This window comes from Ambystoma mexicanum, chromosome 5p (assembly GCF_040938575.1).
Source record: "Ambystoma mexicanum isolate Mex_15411 chromosome 5p, UKY_AmexF1_1, whole genome shotgun sequence".
NCBI classification, from domain to species: domain Eukaryota; kingdom Metazoa; phylum Chordata; class Amphibia; order Caudata; family Ambystomatidae; genus Ambystoma; species Ambystoma mexicanum.
In genome coordinates this window covers 1,026,104,534-1,026,125,313 of record NC_090930.1, presented here as the reverse complement: position 1 = coordinate 1,026,125,313, position 20,780 = coordinate 1,026,104,534, and the positions used below count along the sequence as shown (strand labels likewise).

The 20,780-nt window shown below is 44.0% G+C and overlaps 1 protein-coding gene across 5 annotated transcripts in view; it reads right to left on the bottom strand.

The window, feature by feature from the left end:
• ACD (ACD shelterin complex subunit and telomerase recruitment factor) overlaps positions 1-20,780 on the bottom strand; it is a 1,158,043-nt gene that overhangs the window by 1,136,113 nt on the left and 1,150 nt on the right. The window lies entirely within an intron of this gene.

Sequence of the window (20,780 nt, the reverse complement as noted above, 5' to 3'; positions counted from 1 at the left end):
AATGGGCGAAACTAGCCCCACCTGGAAGACGCGAAGTGTAGGGGGATATGATTTTGGACCAGGATTTACACAATTCCTGTTATTAGAGAAAGGGGGAGAACGACCACAATATATTCCATGGCCACAAATGGACAAGGAAAATCTCAAATGTAAATTACATAGTTTAGCTGCAGGTGCAGGAAAATGGATTCATGAGTCAGAGAGAATGACAGCTGGACTACCATAGCAGTGGGACCCCTAAAAGGCTTATTGGCAGCTATTCTAGGGGAGAGAGCTGGTGACATTTGGAGACCGAGCAGGGTACGCAAGTGTAAGTGCACAGAACACGACACATGATGGAGCGCCATTTAATATTTGCAGGGTAGAGATATGGAGGGGGCTTACAGTACAGTATCCTGAAACATCAGACATGGGTGCGATTCTAACTAAGAAAATGGGAGAGGACGAAGATCCTGTTGCCTTTATTCAAGAGAGATGGAGTCTCGAGACAAGAGAACCGTGGGATAAAACAGTGGCATTATTTTATCAGATTTTATGTCAGGGACTGCCCGAGCCAGTGCAACGACAGATGAAGAAACAGGTAGGGATGGAAGCGAAGCAATGGCCAGAAATACAGTTGGCTATTGTACATCATTGTCGATGGTTGCAAGAGAAAAATAAGAAGAAGCGGAGAACAGAAACCAGGAGAAAGCAAAGTTAGTCCAGAGGAAATTGTCAAAATTCACTAAAGGAGCAGTACTGACGAGTGGTGAAGGTGTACCACACACGAAGCACAGTCAGTGCAGAATATAGTGCACACTATGGATTAGACTGGGTATAACTTTTGGCCAAGCGGTAGAGGGAATGCAACTAGAGGGTGAGGAGGATTTCAAAACCCTCAAGGGGGAGGAGGATTTAATGGGGGACAGCCACAGCAGTACTGGAATTGTGGGAGAACAGGACATATAGCCCGAACATGTAGAAGTAGAGGAGGAGGCATGCAACAGAACGGGCAAGTTCCAAGAGGGGGTGTGGGCTATTATCCGCAGTATAGTACAGAATCACAGGAGTGTTATGCCCTAGATCACACACATTATCAGACAAGCTTGCCACATATACAGCAAGCATAGCACGTCCTACAGCAAATGATGTTGCCACAAGGGCAACCACAGCAAGCACCCATGCAGACACAACAAACCCAAACACAGCAACCACAGTACACACCGGTGCAGCAAGCAACCGTGCCACAATGGAAAGCAAACACAGCAGCTCCACAAACTTCCACACCCAGGATAGGGAGTGTGACAGTGGTGGGAGAGAATCCTTTTATGGGTAGAGGAATATATTTATACATAAAAGGAAGGCCCACAGAGCGACTTGATGTGTTCAGCACGATCTGTGACACCAGACACACAAGTGGAACCAAGGATTAAAGTAACAATAGAAGACAAGACATTTTCGTTTCTTGTGGACACAAGAGCAACTCGTTCGGGAGGGAAAATACCCACCATCTGGGATCGCCATGAATGCACAGGGATTGTCTGGGGCTACAAGTTTGGTTTCTTTTACTGACGAATTACCACTTCCTATAAGTGAACATAACGTATCAATACTACCATTATACTCTCAGCAGACACCAGTTAACATATTAGGACATGTCGATAACAAAACAACATGATGATATCCTTTACTGATAAGGGGATGGTGCGTTTGACTACAGGGATACATTACATGAACGCAAGAGAATTTAAATTAGCCTTTACAGGCCAGAAAGCATTACGAGAGGTTCCTTTATAACCAGAAATATTTTTTATGGAGTATATATTTTGTTGACATGGCTTCCCGGACTGACAGGGAAAATATTGAGACTACCTAATGAGTTCTTGTTTAGACCAGAAATACTTACGGATGAGGAGGGACGGGTCATTTCCCTAGAGCTGGAAGCAGCAGTGGTAAATCAAGAGAGAGTAGCTGTTAATGAGACAGATGAGGAAAGTGCATGGAGAACGTGATAGCTCTTAAGGAAGGCTACAGACTGACAAGATTTGACAGACGAAGACTTGTTTAGAGATGACTATTCAGATGATGAATTAGTGTTTTTCATAAGTCTTACTTAATGGATGAGAATTGAGAATAGAGAAATACCACAGAGAATGGCATTGGTAAAGAAGAAACCGTTATTCGTTCAAGAGGACTTAGAGAAGGTGCCCAGCGTCATGTAGACTAATAGTCCATATGATATCTGTCTATTAAGTGGAGCAGGTGCAGTGAAGATCAAGCTTGCCAAGTGCAAAACAGTGCTTATGTCTAGAGAACCAGATAAAGTTATATTCAAGACCATTTCCACTTTAATAAAGCTGGGAATATTAGTACCATCAGAATCACCATGTACACTGCTGTGTAGCCAGCGAAGAAGTCAACTGGGGGGTTGTGGAGATTTATTCAGGATCTCCGCTCCCCAAACAATATTGTTGAAGCAGAATTTCCTTTGGTCCCGAAGCCTGCTACAATATTATGTAACATCCCAGCTAAAACCAGATATTTTACTGTCATAGATTTAAAGAATTCATTCTTTTCAATTCCCCTTCATGAAGACTCACAAGATTTGACTTCCTTTTCGTATAGAAATCAGCGACTTAAACACACAAGACTGTCTCAGTGGTACTGCGAGTCCGATCAATCTTTAAAAGGGTGCTCAGATGGACTTGGGCAATAATTCAGAAAGTGGATGACATTTTGGTTTGCAGTGAAACAGAGGAACAGTGCAGGGAGGACTCAGTTCGACTAATGACAATACTAGCAGAAAAAAGATATAAGGTAGACAAATAAAAATAACAATATTGTCAGGAAGAGGTCCTGTACATAGGACAGCTCATCTCTCACGAGGGGAGAAAAGTGACACCCGAAAGAGCAATCATGAGAACTTCGAAACCTGAGACAGTAAGCGAAATGCAGCAGTTTATGACTACAGTACATAGATTCAACCACTCTTAAAAGGACTCAAGGAGCACACATAAGCAAAGGTAAAATAGTATGGGAAGACGACATAACTGAAGGATTCAAGGAATTAAAAAGTGCAATTTGCACAACCACAGTGTTAGGAATACCAGACTATATTGAAGAGTTTTACTTATTTTCACATTCAAATGGAGAGGTGATGACAGCAGTACTTACACAGAAGACATTAGGACAAGGACACAAACCCCTATATATTATAGTGGGATTCTTGACCCAGTAATAAAAGGACATTATCCTTGCGAACAAGCTTTCGTAGCTGCTGCTTTCGCAATTGAAAAAGCTACCAGTACTACAATGGGGTGCTCAATAACATTATTTGTTGAGCACTCCCTATTCGCCATTTTGGAGAAACCCAAAAGAACATTGACTACACAAAGAGCGCCTGGATACAAAGTCATTATTTTGAATCCAACAGTCAAAACTGTTGGAGGTAGAATAGCGATTCCAGCGACATTCATAGCAGAACCAATAGGAAAGGATGACTATCTACATGACTGTACAACGTATACTGAAGTCTATGATGCTATTTTTGGAGGGGCCGTGGTCGTCTTTATCGATGGTTCATCAAAAATTGACCAAACGACTGGTGAAAGGCATACTGGGACGACAGTAGTAAAATTTAAAAAGAATGGTGACTTTGAAGTAGTGACAAGAGCGAGATTGCCTTCACATTGTTCAGCGCATGCTGCAGAATTAGTGGCACTTATCGCAGCGCTTCAGAGATTTGAAGAGGAGGAAGTGACAGTGTACTCTGACTCCACCTATGTGAGGACAACCGTACATGCAGGGTTGTCACACTGGAAAAGGAGGGGTTTCGTCCGCACAGTCGGCACTTCAGGGCAACTTGCTTCTCTATTGGGCAAGCTTATTAAAGTACTAAAGCTCCCATTGGCTAAAGGGGCGGACCTAATTTCTTGCGGAAATGAAGCTGCAGATGTAGAGGCAAAAAGAGCAGCATGCTTTCCAAATATTTCTGATTTCGAATTAGATGTTGAGCAAGGGTCAGAGCGATGTATGCTGATACAGGAAGGATGTAATATGTTATCCATTCTGCAGTTAATTGAGCTGCAAAGTCGAGCTCCACAGGAAGAGCAGGAATTATGGAAAAGACGGGCTGTGTTCTTTATTCCCCCACTGAGGCTTTATGGAGCCAGGATAGCACTGGAAAGCCAGTTATGCCTCTAGCATTATTGAAGGTGGCGCTGGAGCAGCTTCACTACCCTGAGCACACCACCAGAGAGAGTCTTGTTGCAACAATCGCAGAAGACTGGTTCACACCAAATGTATTAGAACATGTGGCACAGTTTATTGTAAATTGCATTGTGTGCCAAAAGTCTACAGCAGGTCACACCTTGTGAACAGTGAGAGAAGCAATCCCTAGGCTCAATGGTCCATTTCAGCATCTACATATAGATTATGTAGCCATACTACAAGTATGCAATGGATATAGGTACATGCTGGTAGTACTTGTCTTTTTTCCAGATGGATCAAAGCAGGTCCATTCACGCACCCCGATGCCACATGCGCTGCTAAGTTTCTTGTGTGTGAGATATTTCCTAGCTGGGGTGTGTGCAAAGTCTTGTGGTCTGATAATGGCCTGCATTTTGTAAACAAATTATTTGAACAGATAGTTATTTTATTAGGTACATAGCATACGTTTTCGGCAGCCTATCACCCACAGGTGAGTGGTGTCTGTGAGAGGTTAAACGGACTTCTGAAAGAAAGGATTGCAAAGATAAAGATGACTTTGAAGAGGGGATGACTACATTGCCTACCCCTTGCTCTATTTGCCCTTAGAACCAAGCCTGGTTTAGATCACCAAGTAGCTCCTCATGATGAGTTGGTGACTGGACGCTGCATGAGAGTACCTCTTGCTCCTCCAAGTCGAGTAAAAACTGATGCCCACAGTGCAGCAAAAACATTAGATGCTGAGATGCATGTTATTTAACTAATATGACTGCTTGTGTTTCTTTTACTTCTCAACAGATCAACAATCGGAGGGAAGGGTCAAAGAAGATTGAGGAAGGCAGCCAGCGTCTGATTTAATTGGCTCTCTTAAGCAGCCTAGTTTGTACTCAGGAATCCAAGTACTTATGAAATGTTTTGTTAGAACTTGGAACAAGCCCCATTTTGAAGGGCCGTACCTATTAGAGGACATCACCCCCACGGCTGTAAAGTTATAAGGAAGGAAAGCCTGGCTGCATTTGAACGACATGATGCTCTACAAAGGAGTGACCCCAACCCCTCTGACGCCCGGCGACAGTGAAGCAAGAGAAGAGGTTCCGTGCATGCTGACCAGATCGGCTACCAAGGGCAAGGATAAAGAATCAATGGATTAAAAAATCAATCTTGAACAAAATTAACATTTCCTAAGTCTAATAGGGAATGAATGGACTTGCAGCTGTTCCAGAACTTTTGAAAAGTATTTTTTTTAAATGTGTTATTAATTTTTACATAACCATGGAAACTTGCAGACTTGTTACATCATTTTCACAACATTTCACATCAACTTTTGTTAGTCTGCCCCCGCCATCCCCCCTAACTACCCCACCCCGCCTGGCCTATGTCGCACCCAATATTCCATCCCACTCCTTTATTCTACTACCCCCCTATCCTCAATTTCCTCTTGCATGAGAGTGTCCTCCATGTCTTTGTAAACCTGAGCAGAGGTGGCCAAATCTGCTATCAATTGTCTCCAAGCATCCATCCCCCTCCCCTTGTTCTGTGTTTTGCCCTGTAGCTTCCTACCACACTACCGTTTCTGCATTTGCCCATTTTAACAGGTCCCTCCACCACGTCTGTACAGCTGGCCTCATCTGTGCTTTTCACCCCATCGCTATTCGGCGCTTCGCCAGTATATATGCCAAGTCCTTGAACTTACTAACATGTCTAGCCCTTTTGGGCCTTGGGAAGCCCCCTAGCAGACATGACATGGGGGATCCAATATCTAGGGTGATATCTACTTTTGCTAATGCTTGGGCTACTTCTTCCCAAATCTACTAATCTCTATACATGCCCAGAACATTTGCACTAGATCCGCGTTTATCTCCCCGGATTTCGGGCATGCTTTTGTCGCTGCCTGGTTAAATTTGGAGATTTTACTCAGGGTCAGCTATGCCCTGTGGGTCACATATAATTGGGTCTGTTGTAGTTGTGCATTCCTCAACACCTTTGTGTGATACACCATAACTCTGCTCCACCCACTATCCAATATTGGTTCTTGTAAGTCTGCTTCCCAATTCTGGCTCGTCCGTCCTAATTCCCCTCCTATCTTAGACATTATTAGTTCAAATATCTGCGAGACTTCGTGTCCTCCTTCTGACACATCATAAAATGTCTCTATAGTCTTGTTTAATTGTAAGGATCTCTCAGTCTCTGGCCATCTGCGTCTAAGACTCTTCTGGAGGCGGGAATATGTGAGGTGTACCCCTGTGTCTCCCATCAGTTCCTCAAAATCCCTGGACAACCCCTCTTTCAGCACATCTCCCACCGTCGCCACTCCCTTAGGTTACCAGTATTTCCTCACGTTTAACCTCAACTGTTTGTCCACTCCTTCCAGTGCAACGAGAGTGATCTGCGGGGAATACGGTGTTGAGTTCTCCAACAGATAAAAGACCCTCGGCCACATTACGCTCCCCAGGCGCAACAGTAAGTGCGAGCGGGTTGCCCTTTGATCAGCTAGCCATATCACTTTGTTCAAAAAGAACTGAGTACTTTCAGCTCGTAGTAACCTTGATTCTGGCATTTGGCCATCTGACAGCCATTTGGCTACAAATTGCAGCTGGCTTGCTAGAAAGTATACCTCGAAATTGGGCACTTTTATAACCCCTCGTTCGTATGGATTCTGGAGCTTCCACAGTGCCACCCTACACCTTGAATTATGCCATAAGAAGCTCCTGTGCAGTTTCCTGAAATACATTTTCAGTATCACAAATGGGATATTTGCAAAATATTGAAGGGGTCTCGGCAGCACCACCATCTTCAGCAATGCTGCGCGTCCCATCATGGACAACGGCAATCTAGCCCAGAAAGATATGCTATTTTCAATTTTGCTAACTGCCTTCACCGTGTTCTGCATGTGTTCTATCTTGGGGTCGTGGTAGGTAGATATCTACTCCTAAGTACCGAAACACATCTATTTCCCATTTAATTGGCAACACCAGCAGTTTGCTCATGGGCTTCCTTGTGAACCCCCCACCCAGAGGGAACCGACTCGACCTCTGCGGGTTAATTGTTATGCCTGACAGTGCGGCATATCGCTCCATCACATCCAAAATGTATTGCAAATTCGTCTCAGGGTGCTGCAAGTATAAAAGCATGTCATCTGCGTATAATGAGATCAGATGTCTCCCGCCCGGTGTGCTGATGCCCGCCTCCCTGTATTCCTCCCTTAAATAAACCGCAAGTGGCTCTAACGCCAGGATGAAAAGCATCAGGGACCACGGATATCCCTGCCTCGTGCCCTTACTCAACTGCCACTGTTCCGAGATATTTGTGCCCATTTATACCCTTGCTATCGGTTTGTTGTACAGCAACCTCACCCATTTAATGTATGTGGGTCCGATACAAAACTTTTCTAGCACCGCTAGCAGCGAAGGCCATCTGACTGAGTCAAATGCTTTTGCTGCATCGAGTGACGCAACTGCAATTTCCTGTGTTTCTCCTTGGGTGCAATTATGTGGTGCAATCTTCTCAGGTTATTGGTAACATTTCTGTGTGGGATATATCCTGTCTGATTTGGATGTATACGCTTAGCTATGACCGGTTTGAGCCTATGTGCCATAATTGCTGTGAGAATCTTCCCATCCTGGTTCAACGTGAGGGGCCTAACATGAGCCACAGTCGGTATCCAGCTAATTTGGTTTAAGAAGGGGGACAATTATCGGCTCTCTCAGGGACCCGGGCAGTTTGCCTGTGTCTAATGCCTCGTTTAGCATTTCTAGTAGTGGGCCGAGGATTTCTGTCTAATATTCTTTGTAAAATCCTCAGGGAAGCCCATCTGCGTCTGGGACTTTACTGGTTGGTAGTTCGTTTATCACATTCTCTAGTTCTTCTATAGTTCTTCTATCGTGATGGGTAGCTCTAGGCTGTCCCTTTCCTCCGTATTTAGTTTGGAGAAGACAGATCTCGGTCAATGTCTCATTTATCTCAGACATATCGCTATCCAAGGTTTCCCTGTACAGGTGTCTATAGTAGTCGTAAAAACACTAGTTCACCTCCTCTTGGGTTTCCCGCAGCTCCCCATCATAACCCTTAACTGCTCTAATCATCTCCCGCTTAGTCTCTCTTTTATACAACCAAGCTAGCAATCGCCCCGGCTTATCCCCCTCTGAATGCTGCCTCTCAACATATTTCCTGTAGCTTAATTTACCTAACCTATCCCAGTGTTCCTTACATTCCTGTTGTAGGCGGAACACCTCCTGGGCCTCTTCTAGGGACCTGTTTCCTGCCTGTGTTATGATTTCTATTCTACTTTCCACTTTTTGCTAATCCCGTAAAATCACATCTTGCATCCCTTTCGGCTTTGCTATAGCCCCTCCTCTCACCACTACTTTGAAGGCCTCCCATAGTGTACCAGCACAGTTTACGCTGCCCGTATTGTGCTCGAAATATTCTTTCACCTCGGCCCTCAAATGTTCCCGCAACCCTGTATCTTTAAGTGCTTCGGCCCTAAGTCTCCATGTCGGATTCTGGCTCGGGTGGGGGGGAGAATCTGCCATGTAACAAGCATATGGGCATGGTCCGAGAGTGCTTTATATTTGGCCTGTATGAATTCTCCTAGCGTTTCCTCCCCCGCAAACACGTAGTCTAGAATCGTATATAGATTAGTGGGTGCAGTGTAGTAAGAGTATACTCGGTCCTGCGGGTACATTGTTCTCCATACATCAGCCAACTTGAATGTACGCAATAACGTATTTAGGGCTTTGGCCAAGGGGGTTGGATAAGCAAATGTATCATCCGACCCTCGTCGTGTCTAACGTACAATTAAAATCTCCCCCATACCAGCGCACAAACTCTTTATGGGCTGATCTTTGGATATAGCGATCTGAAATAGGCTGCTGTGTCCTGATTCGGGGCATACATATTGATTGACACATATGTCCTTGTTTTCTACCATTCCCCAAAGTATTATCATCCTACCGTCTGTGTCTAGGAAGGATTGCAGAATCTTGAATGGGACTGTCGACGCCACCAATATTAAAACCCCTCTAGCATATGCCGAGTATGTTGAGCCCAAGGTCACCCCCCTCCATTTCCGCGGCAATATATCTTGTCTATCCTTCGTTAGATGAGTTCCCTGCAGGAGAGGTATGTCACTTTTCTGGTGTCTCAAATATGCCATAGTTGTTCAGGCCTCTAACATTCCAGGTTGCTATTTTGAGCTCACCCATTCTATCTGTTAGTGCCTCCTCTCATTTCGCCCTCGTCACATTCGCTCTTCTTCCCCAGTGCGTGTCTGTAGGCCAACTGCACTCTAACTATGCCACCTTCCCTCCCGCCCCCCTTCCCAACCATCCCCAACTTGTGCCCAGCTCTAGATCTGAAGCTCGGGCATCCCTGCACCTCGCTCCTATCCCGACTTAGATGTCGGTATTCAGAGTGCAGCAGGAAGATACTGAACTACTAGCATCCCAACTAATCTAAACTAATGTGTGGGATAGTGTAATTCTTGGTGCCGCTTTTGTAAGAGCAGCACCAGTGATTCCTGCATTTAGCTAACTGTGAGATTAGCGTTTGTCTTTCCGACTTAAATGTCTATGTCGGATCATTTCATGATGGCCACGGTGCAGCTCTAGAGTACATCATTTAGCCAACTCATATTCACTTATCACTCACGCCTTCTGCCTGGTCTCCTTTCTCCGTCGGCATGTTCATCGTGTCCATCCACTTGTTCACATCTTCACGAGTTTCAGAAAAGACAGCACAATCATTATATGGGACCTTCATCTTCGCCAGGGTAGAACAACATGTATTTATTGACTGCCACATAGTTCATCCTTTGTTTTTGCACCAGGAAAGTATAATCAGGGTATGCTGTGATGGTCGACGATTCCCGGCAAATCGTACCTCCTTTCCAATAGCGTTCCAGGATTCGCTCCCTGTCCTTATAACTTAGTATCTTGGCTATTATCGACGGGGTGGGGCTCCGGGCGGCGGTTTTCTCATCAGGGCCCTATGCGCCCTCTCAACTGTGAACACTTGGGTGAGCGTCTCAGCTCCTATTTCCTGCAACAGCCAGTTGAATTAAAAGTAGACTGAACATAGAAAAACACCACGAGAATTGCATAACACATTCTATGTTGCCTGATACGTTGCATGCATGTTTGCATGCTGTTTTTGTTTACAAGAAGACCAACTACTCCGAAAGAGATCATGTGGCATTTAAATATTATGGCAATACTTCTTACAACTACATTTTGCCTTATGTATCGTTTGTATTTTCTTATCCTCTTCACATTTCGGGAGACATTGTTTTATAATTCAAGTGAAATATCTGAGAATGAGACATCTCTTTTTATCCCTGACAAAGGCACGCGTGATATTTTTTCGGTTATTTCAGAACTAATTGCTCACTCTAAAAGGGATGTTGGGGAAGACAATGAAGGTATAAATTCATATCTTGACAATTCGGGCCATTTAAAAAATAACATGCAATATCAACAAGTGAGAGAGGTGGGGAAGAGAAAGTCAGAGGAAAGCTGCTGCATATGCTCTCTCATCCCTTATGCCATGAACGCAGTCAGAACAGTCGTTACAAGAGCAATATCTGCACACGATACAAAGTGCCTCAGCCATCTAGCAGCGTGCACAACAAGAGGACAATTCAAAGGAAGCTGGGCGACCCTATGATGGCGATCGAAGAAATAATTTCCATATGAAGATGCTTACGTAAAATTGCAGAAGAAAAGACATAGGCCGGCTAAGCCGAATGCTCATATATTCATCCATGACTGGAGAACAAATAAGGGTTGCCGAACAGAAGAGGTTGGGATTTGCAGATATACTGGAACCACCAGGATTGCCAGGAAGCTGGGAGAGACCACAGCCTTTGGTATTTGGACAAGTTGCCACCAGTACAGGATGGGATGAAGGAATGCTAGCATGCATTGCACATTTATTGATGAAATAACCAGTAGACATTGTGTAAATTGTAAACGACGGATGCCTAATGTCATGGGCCAAGTAGTATAAGTTATTAACATGGGTTGAATATTAAGCAGGACCGGTGTTCATAATACCAATAAAGAATGCAACAACATGCTTCAGGAACAAAGGCCTGGTTCTAGTTGGAGAAAATAAAGGATGCAAGCAGACGCTCGAAGTACCAGGAATGAATGAACTGCCATGCTAATGAATTACGATTGAGCCTGTGGATCCAAGGAAATTGGGTAGGAACGTGTTATTTGGTGATTATACATGTTCCTGCATTGGTGATTCCCCAAGTGATCTCCATATTGACAGTTCGCCGAAAAATGGATGCACACTTAAGGAAGAAGAAATTGCGTAGTCCCACACGACGAAAGAGGAAGAACTATTACTCAGCAAAATTACTAGATGCCTATTGTGGCATTCCAGGTTAACTTAAATTGTTCAGCAGAACAGCAGTGATAGTCACAGCTATATTCATGCCAGGAATTCAGGCTGCAGTAAACCCCAAGTGGTTACAGATCACTAGGTGGGAGCTGCTACAAATGATAAACACGACAATAAAATGATTTAATGTGATCAAGGTAGAACTGAGGGCAATCAGGTATGTCCTGGACTTAATTATAGCAATGGAAGGAGGCATGTGTGCCAAGATCGTGCCTTCTTGCTGTAATACCTGCCCATGATGGAGCAAATGGAACCATGACCGAAGCAATAGCTATGCTGTCAACCGTACATACAAAAATGGTGGACGAAGATTGTTTTTCATCCTTGTTTTCATGGGTTCCAACTTGGCTGACAAATGCCTCCAAACTACTTGGAGCAATACTAGTGTTAGTATTGCTGGGATTCTGTCTTATAAGAATATTCATAGGACAATGCAAGAAGACAATAAAAAAAGCAATTGGGATGAAGATCATGACCGATGTAAATGCTGCGACTGATGATCACACACAGACTGAAAACACTACCCGTGAGCACCTGAAAGAAAGTTCTCTAGCACCCTCATGAACAAGGTTCTGGTACCCTAAGGATCATAAGTACTATGTAGGGCATTGGGTGTTCTGTCAACCAACTGGAGAGTGCTGCCATATGACCTGGAGCGTGGATGAATATATAAAAAATGCAGGTGACCTGCAGGGGGTGACTAACATATGAATTCTGAAGAAATCATTCTGTGGAAAAAAATGAAGAGAATTGAGGGAGAGGAGGTGGTCAAGGACTCGACCAGAGGGGGGAAATGTAGAGGAACAGATGCGTACATCATTGACAGACCCCACCCCTCACCTCAGTCATACTGGATGAATAACAGGAACAGAGTGTGCATGACACCAGGTATCATCCCAATACCGCACCGAGTGCATGAGAGACGTTATGCACTCAGACAACCGTATCGAATGTAACCTTGTACTGAGGTGGTAGCAGGAAACTTACAGGCACCACTGAACATTGAGAAGTTGTAAAGAAAATCTGACAGGTGCAAAGCGATGTCATAAGGAGAAGAAATAAAGATGCACCTAAACGATGAGAATACTTAAGAAGATGTAACTGGAGTAATAAAGAGAAAAAATCAAATACAAAGAAATCATGTGCACTACAGAAATAAGTGAGAAGAGGCTAAGTGATCATATGTACACAGAAACGCATGGTAGATGAGCCATATAGAAGCTTGCTGCAGTAGAAAACATAACACGGGTGAAGCGGCCATGTTGAAAAGTTGGACGCCGGCTCTCAATGATAGTAAGCGAAGAACCCGAAGGAGAGAGACCAGAGCTGCATAGCTTTCAGAGGCTAGAAATACAAATTCATGCATGAACAAAGAATAGCTGCTGGTCAGAGATCAAGGATGCCAGAGCGAGAAGCTACTGAAGGGTACATGGGGAGGTAAGGAGGATAAGCAACGTACGCAGGACAGATTTCTCTTAGATTAAGTAAATGAGTGAACATCTGCAAGTGCCAAGTATTGACAATAAAAGATGCAGAAAAGCCTATGTGAGGTAGATCAACCGAGTCTCCAGAGGCCAAGAGGAGTAATGACAGCCAGCTTAATTGAATAAAATACCACTAAATAAAAAGTCAAAATGGGCAAAATTGTGCCGTCCTCAAACATGATTTAGAACTCAAAAACAAGGCCTATTCATTAAGCTCCAGCCAAAGATAGTGGTGTACCTACACTCCCTTAAAAGTCCCAGAGAAGGGAACAGTCCGCAAGGTCAACTACAAAGAAGAGGCCTTGGCTGAAGGCTTGGCTGATGAGAGATGGTGGACTAATTGGGCAAGTGGGTAGTAGTCTGACGTTGTTCTCTGCACCCGAGTTTCGTTATGCTAACATGCTGCTAGTGAGCCGAGTGTCCAAGGTTGGGAGAGGATGCCAACCTATCAATGTTGCATGAGCCTATCCGCTACTGTTATACTGTTATCATCTGTATTATATGTCGCTAGAGGGAAGTTCGAGGCTTGCCTACCGGAGAGGAGCAGCCAATAAAGTAACTAACACTTATAGACTATATCAGTAGATATAGAGCCATAACCAATCCCTAAATCTGATAGGTTTTATTAGTTGCCACGTAGGATGACATCATAGCTGACACACTTTGAGGTATAAAGTCTTCGTAAGATCAATCTGCAGTTTGAGTGTGTGTAATAAACCGTTGTTCGCCAGATTGCCCTACTTTATTGAACTGACAATAAAGTAGTACTTTGCGATATTGTTTGAGTCTGTCCGGTCATTTGGGTCCAAGACTGTTTATTATGGTAATCCCATTCAGTGAATAGATACGTCCAAAAAGTGCTACTGCACAGCAGCTCCGCGAAACTGTGGATCATCTTGGGTTTCGTAAAGCTTTGAAGACTCTCTTGTCCTGAGCTTTTTTCTCTTCGGTCTAGCACAAGGTCGGTTCTCTCCGGGCTACTCTCACTCTTCAGCGCCTAGATGCCTTCGGGCCATAGATAGTGCCTTATAAATATGGTTATATTACATTTTTTCTGACTGCCCGTCAGAGTGGAGCAAGTATACTTGCTCATCGCTTACAGTCTAGTTTCTTCTTACGTGCCCTTTACTCGTGTCATCACAATGCTGAAATTCCTATGTAAGTTGCGTAGTCCCTTCTCCATGCCAACTGTTGAACTTGATGAAGTATTTTGTGTATCCCAGTAAATGCATTTTTTTACCTGCATATACTTCATAACCAGATGATCAGTCTAGCTTGAGTTTTTCCTCTTTCGGACACCGTTTGGGTATTTGCACTGACAATATTGGCAGGTCAGAGTCTGAATCAGCAAATAAATGTCACCTTATGGTCATTTACTTTTATTTTTCGTTACAGTTTGGACTATGGGGTAATTATGATGTTCTGAGTTCTCACTCTCTACATAATTTGGCTGCTCTTAATGTCTCACTGTTATATCCTGCACAATTTGGTGTAATGGCCCTTCTTCTTACATTGGGAACATATTTGTTTGGCAGGACATGACTGTTCGTTTGCCAGATCATGAAATGGTTCTCCACAAATAAAACATTTAGATTTGTGCCTGCCTTCTTACAAATCTGGTATGTTTTGTTATGAACCCATTCTTTGTTTCTCTTGTTCATGGACAGTATGTCAGCGCCTTGCAATGTTTCACTAACTTTCCGTCAGACAGATGCTTATTCTGCTATATTGGTAATTGCCAAAGCCTTATCTAGCGTCAGATATTTTGCACACAGCATTTTCCTTGTATCTTTACGATTTTGCAGTCAGTGACTCACACGCCCCTTATTAACATAGCAGTATGGGAACCAAAATCCCAGCCAACTGAAAGATTGCTCAAGTTTGTAGTTTTATTTGCAGCTGTACATGGTTGCAAAATGTAACTCCTGTTTTCTGTGCTCCCATATCGCGTTCTAACCTGTTGATGGCTTTGTTATAATCATAATCATCTCCAATAGTTGCAGGTGCACCATTCACTAATGTCTTCAATATTCAGTGCAGCATCGTTTTCTTCCTTGCAGGTTTAAATTTTCCCCATCTAATATTTCCACACAATTCTGGAACAGTTTCAGCCATTTTCACCATGTGATCGATCAATGGTCTGCCTGTATGTTGCAGAACTGTGGTAGAACAGTGGCGTTTTGTATAGTGGTAAGATACTGTTATTTCTTCTTGATGCTGTATATGGGGGTCTGTAGGTAATCCCAACTCATTGCCATTTTTGCCCTGCGGCGCAATGTATTAATACATCATGAGAATTGTATACTATTTTGACCAGAACTTTGTTTCAAGAAATTATAAACCAATTAGCAGGAGCATGACAGCACCCAGGTGATCGACTCTTTTTCCTCTTTCTGCCTTGCCTCTGAAATGCTTACATCTGAAATGTGATGACGTGCGTCACACAGCGCTTGGCAGAGAGAAGAAAGACTGATCTTTCCGCACTTTATTTGGTTATAAAAATATATAAAGTGCTTAGAAACAAAGATTGTTTTAACATTATAAAATAAGTAAAAGAAAGGGTGAAATCATACAATTATAAGAGTGTATACTCTTCTTTCTTTCTTATTAACTATGTATCCAATCACATTACTGTGTGTGGTTTAAACATGTTGATGTATATTTCAACCAGAAATTATATTTGATATCACAGTATGTAAATTGTGTATGGGCATCGCTAAACATTGGGACGTGTAATTAGAAATAACCATAATAATTATTGGGGGGGGGGAATGTGTAACATTTAGTAAAAGTCAATTATTTGTAAGTAAAACACATTTGGATTTAAGATTTAAAACAGAAAAACGGTGTGACAGAATATCTGTGCAGGAAGGCAATCCTCGGCTTCTTTGTATTTTTGAAACCTAGAATGACAGTGGTAATTCTGCCTCTGTAAGCAAAAACTGTTCATCAGACCTCATTCCATAATCTCCATGCTGGCTATTATAGTGAATGTATAACTAGAGAGTTGGTAACCGCCGAAATGATTAAACCATTCTTAAGTTATAGAATTTTCTGTTGTTTACAGGGGACTGTAGTGGTGTCGCAAATAATCACCATCTTTCCAGCATGTGAAAGTAGAAAACTCAGCTCACATTTTGGGGGAAATAACAGTATATATTCGAATGAAACAGAAAAACTGTTATAAACACCTTAGTTCAAATGTCATGTATTTATTTACATGTGTTATAAGTAAGCAACTTAGATATACAAGAAAATATCATTGTCGTTTGATCTAATCAAGGAGTGGAGACAATATTTAAAAACAGTTATACCCATATCAAAACTAAACATGGGTTATAAAATAAGAAATGGAAAACAATCAAAGGTTTAACAAACAAGTACGATTCTCATGAAACCCATTCTTAAAAAAACAGATGGTTCCTAACATTCAAGCCAGAGGAAAAAGACAGAAAGCAGTTGTGCTCATTCTTCAATCTTTTAACAAAGTGTAGTTGGATTATAATTCATCCAGCATAGACATAAACAAATAGTGATACAGTGGTAGCAAAACAAATGTTCAAACAAAATTCAATGCGTTTTGTTGTGTATATATCATTTGTTAATTATACAAATAATCTTTTGGGTAAGCAAAAGAGTGAATGCAAGGTTACTTATGCATTGTTCTAGAGGGGAACAGAGCCTAGCTTTTATGGTAAACAGGCAAAATCTTGTTGATTATGATAACATTTTGCACATTAGATAGGCGATAGCCAATCCTTGGCTATTATAGTGAAAACATACATTTCTACTGGTATGGTCCACTGACACCCCCAAGCAGTTGCCTGGTAATTTGGCAAAATGGCAGTACAGAGTAACATGCATTCCTGCAAACAGGCTGATGGAACCCAAAGTTTGAACAGCCAACGGCTGCCTTTAACAGTGGGCAACACTGATACAAATTATACATAATTGTGTTAACCAGGATCTGGCAATAGTGCGATTAATAAATATAAGCCATGTCTAGTTTTGGACTTACAATTATACAGATATAAACCTGTTGATATCACTTATTTTCCAACAGGTTTAGAGTGAAGCGTTCCTCTGTCTGAGTTTGTGTATCTAGCTGCCTGGGACTGATTTTCACATACAAGAGTCCATTGGGGATCAGCCCTAAAAACACCTTTGTTTTCTCTTGGAAGGTATGTCAACTTATAAGTGAACATGATCATCCCCCAAGGGGCAGAGTGGGGACACATGCTTCAAACGAAAGACTCTGCCAGCAAGTGGAAAGTCACACCACAGTGGTAATTACTAGACTCTTTCATGAAGGGCAGGCGGTGGACAGGGAGGTGTTACAATGGCCTGGAGAGCAGTTGTAGCCGAGAGGTTCCACCATCTGGGATTTATTCGGCCACACATACTTCCTATGCCCCTTTCCTACTTCTTGCAGACAAAGCACTCTGGGACTGAAATCACCACGAGAAGTCTCTTGTCACAGCAGCCAGGATTGCACCTTTACACAAGGCTTGAAATTGACATATCTGCTGTGGCAAATTGAGTACATAAGGGTGTCTGAACCACCTCCCCTCCCTTTGAGTTAAATCATCTTTGTACATGGGAAGAAGGTTTCACTTGGACCTTTATTGGAGAACAGACTGCTTAAAGTCCTCTGCCATAGAGATGATAAGCACTCCAAGTAGGGAGCAAGACCATGACCTTACTCATCCCAAAGGACCATTTGGGGCGAACTGCTGTTTGAAAAAAGGCTTGCCAGCTGCTTGTACACTGATAACCAAGATGCAGCTCACTGGAGGTGGCAGCACCAGCATGTGCTCTCTGGCAACCTTCCTGTTTGGGAAGAGAAATTAACTACTTTTACATGAATACCTTGGAACAAGTCCCCAGCAACCAAGAAGTCAAGGAACAGCTTTGGGATTGGTTTCCTGCCTGGAGCCGATTTGACAGCTGTTAAGCTACTTTTGAGCTACTGCAGGCCGTAAGAGCTGCCTTTGACACTCGCATTTTTGGACCACTTCGAGCCTGCGAGAACATGGCTCAACAATCGCCTGCCTACACTCCAGCCATCTTAAGCTATCACTGCTGCAGAACTGCATTGTATCGTTGATCTTGTCGAAACGACTTGGCCACTATAAGACACTGACTCGACTATCACCTGCCTGCTCTTTAGCAGATTCAAGCCGATCGCTCCTAGAGAACTGCATTACCTCCACGTCCACTCTTCCTCGTCCCAGTACTTACCTCATGAAGCCCCTGCCTCCGACACAGGACCTTCTTTTATTTCTATAACACCTCCCCCACAGCCACGCCACTTAGTTTAATTTTTCCTGACTCCGGCAGGTTGGGCTTGTTTTCTTTTCCGGCGCGGGCTCTGGGGAACTCTGATTGCTGGCCCCCTGGTGGGGCTGTGTGGCGGGGCCTTCGGCTCCCTCAGCTGCAGCAAGACTCCTGGGTTCCCTGCGGGGCTCGGGACCCAGTCGAGTCAGGCTGCCTTGCCTGGTTTCTGCTGGGCTATGGCCAACGCAGGGCATCGTGGCCGGGGTCCTTGGAAATGGCTCTGTTCTGGCCCGCCGGAGTTGGTTCCCCTCATTGTTGGAGCTTTGGTCCCAGGAGCCTTGGCTGTTTCCAAAGTGGCTTTGTCCCCTTCTAGATGTGCGGTTGGGGGTCCGCCAGATGCAATGGGCAGTATGGCTATTGCGCGGTGCCAGGCTGATATCTCAGGGGTTCTCTGGTCCGGTGGTAGAGTCCATAAGGAATACTCTTAGACCCTCCACTCTGAAGGCTTACGGCAGGCATTGGAGCCATTTCCGGGACTGGTGTGGGATCCCTCTCCTATGTTCTGGCCTCCCCGCTGTCCTTCAATTCCTCTGGGATGGGTTTGACAAGGGCCTGGTGGTTTCCACGCTTCGCTCTCAGTGGGCCTCCATAAAATTCCTTTTGGGGGACTCTGATGGGCACTTGGATGGGGAGGTGTTGGTGGGGAAGTTGCTCAGGGGTTTTTCTTCTTCCCGTCCTTGTACTTATAAGGGGCTTCCACCTTGTGATCTCCCTCTTGTCTCAAAGTTCCTTCAAGGGCCTCCTCTTTGAGCCCATTTCCGAGATTGATATGAAACATCTGACGCTGATGACTGCCTTTCTGATTGCCATAACTTCTGCCCGTAGGCTTGGGGAGATTGGGGCTCTGTTATGTCACCCCTGTTTCCTGAGGGTTCTGCCGGATTCGGTGGTGCTGAGGTGTGATCCTAAGTTTCTAAGTTTTTTCAGAATCCGCTAACGCCAGAGGAAGTGGCTTGGCATAACATTGATGTACGGCAGGCAGTGTTGGAGTATTTGGCTAGGACTGCCCCTTTCCGCCACTCTGACAGTCTTCTGATTACTTTTGGCCCAGCTGGGGCTGGGCATAAGGCATCTTATCAATGTGTCCATTAGCCGGTGGATCCGTGTTGTGGTCTACATGGCCTACGTGGCTTCTGGCCTGCCTGTGCACGTTCAGGGGCAGACCACCAGAGGTTTGGCAGCCTCATGGGCCGATGCAAGGGGGGTTTCTCTACAGGAGATTTGTAGCGCTGCCACTTGGGCTGATCAGAGCACCTTCATCAACCACTATAGGTTGAATGTCTCCCACTCAGGGGTTGGTTCCTTCAGGGTTGGAGTTTTGTCTGTGGGGATGTAAATTTTGAGTTATAAAGGTGTGTTTCTGCACTGTTTTGTCTCTGTGTCTCATTGGGACCTTTTCCCCGTTGCTGCTTTGGTATACCTCATGAAGTCAGTACTGGGATGAGGAAGAGTGGAGTCCTAGTCCTACTCTTCCTCGTCACAGTACTGACACCCCTCCTCACCCTCCCTGCGGGGAAGGTCCCATGTTACGGCTTGGTAATATGAAACTAAGTGACGTGGGTGTAGGGGAGGGGTTATAGAAATGAAAAGAAATAAAAGAAGGTCCTGTGTTGGAGGCAGGGGCATCGTGAGGTAAGTACTGTGACGAGGAAGAGTAGGACTAGGAGTAATGACAATTACCGGAAGTAATCAGAGCATCACATCAATGGACCGCACTAAACCAACTTGACTGTCTTCATCCATTAAGAGCACCCAACCGTCTAAAAGCAAATTTGACTTGTCGGAAAGTGCCAAATAGCCCGGCTTGCAGCTGTCGAGCCAGCCAAGAATAAGAGAAATGTGTTCACAGTAGTTCTGTCGCCTGGCCTGGTTTTAAGGGCCCTAGTGACAATTTAAGAGGCCACAACAAATCATTTTAAGACATCTATTTTAAACTGGACATTGCTGAAAATATTATTGCCTGCTACACCCCATCTTCAGATACACAGTGCCCCCATTTACAGTCTGCATACTCTGTGTCTTCCTTTATGGGGGTGGGATGTCAGTGATTGTATTTTTTTTTTTTATTAAAGACGCCTATTCTTAATAGAACATTGGTTGGCCATTTTTAAAAATGTTGCTATTACAGTACTATTGTTCTTTGGGCGCTTCTATAATAGCTGAAACTCCTCGAGGGGCATAGCGTGCCCTCGACCCATGCTACCCTAAGAGGCGAAGGAGAATATACCAATCCTGATGTGCCTTAAATTTGAGGACGAACAAACTCTCACAAACTACAATTTTAAGAAAACGCAATGCATAACATGTTGGGTGTTTTTCCTGTGTGGAATTCCCGCAAAGAAAAACCATTAACTTCCAGCCGGCAAT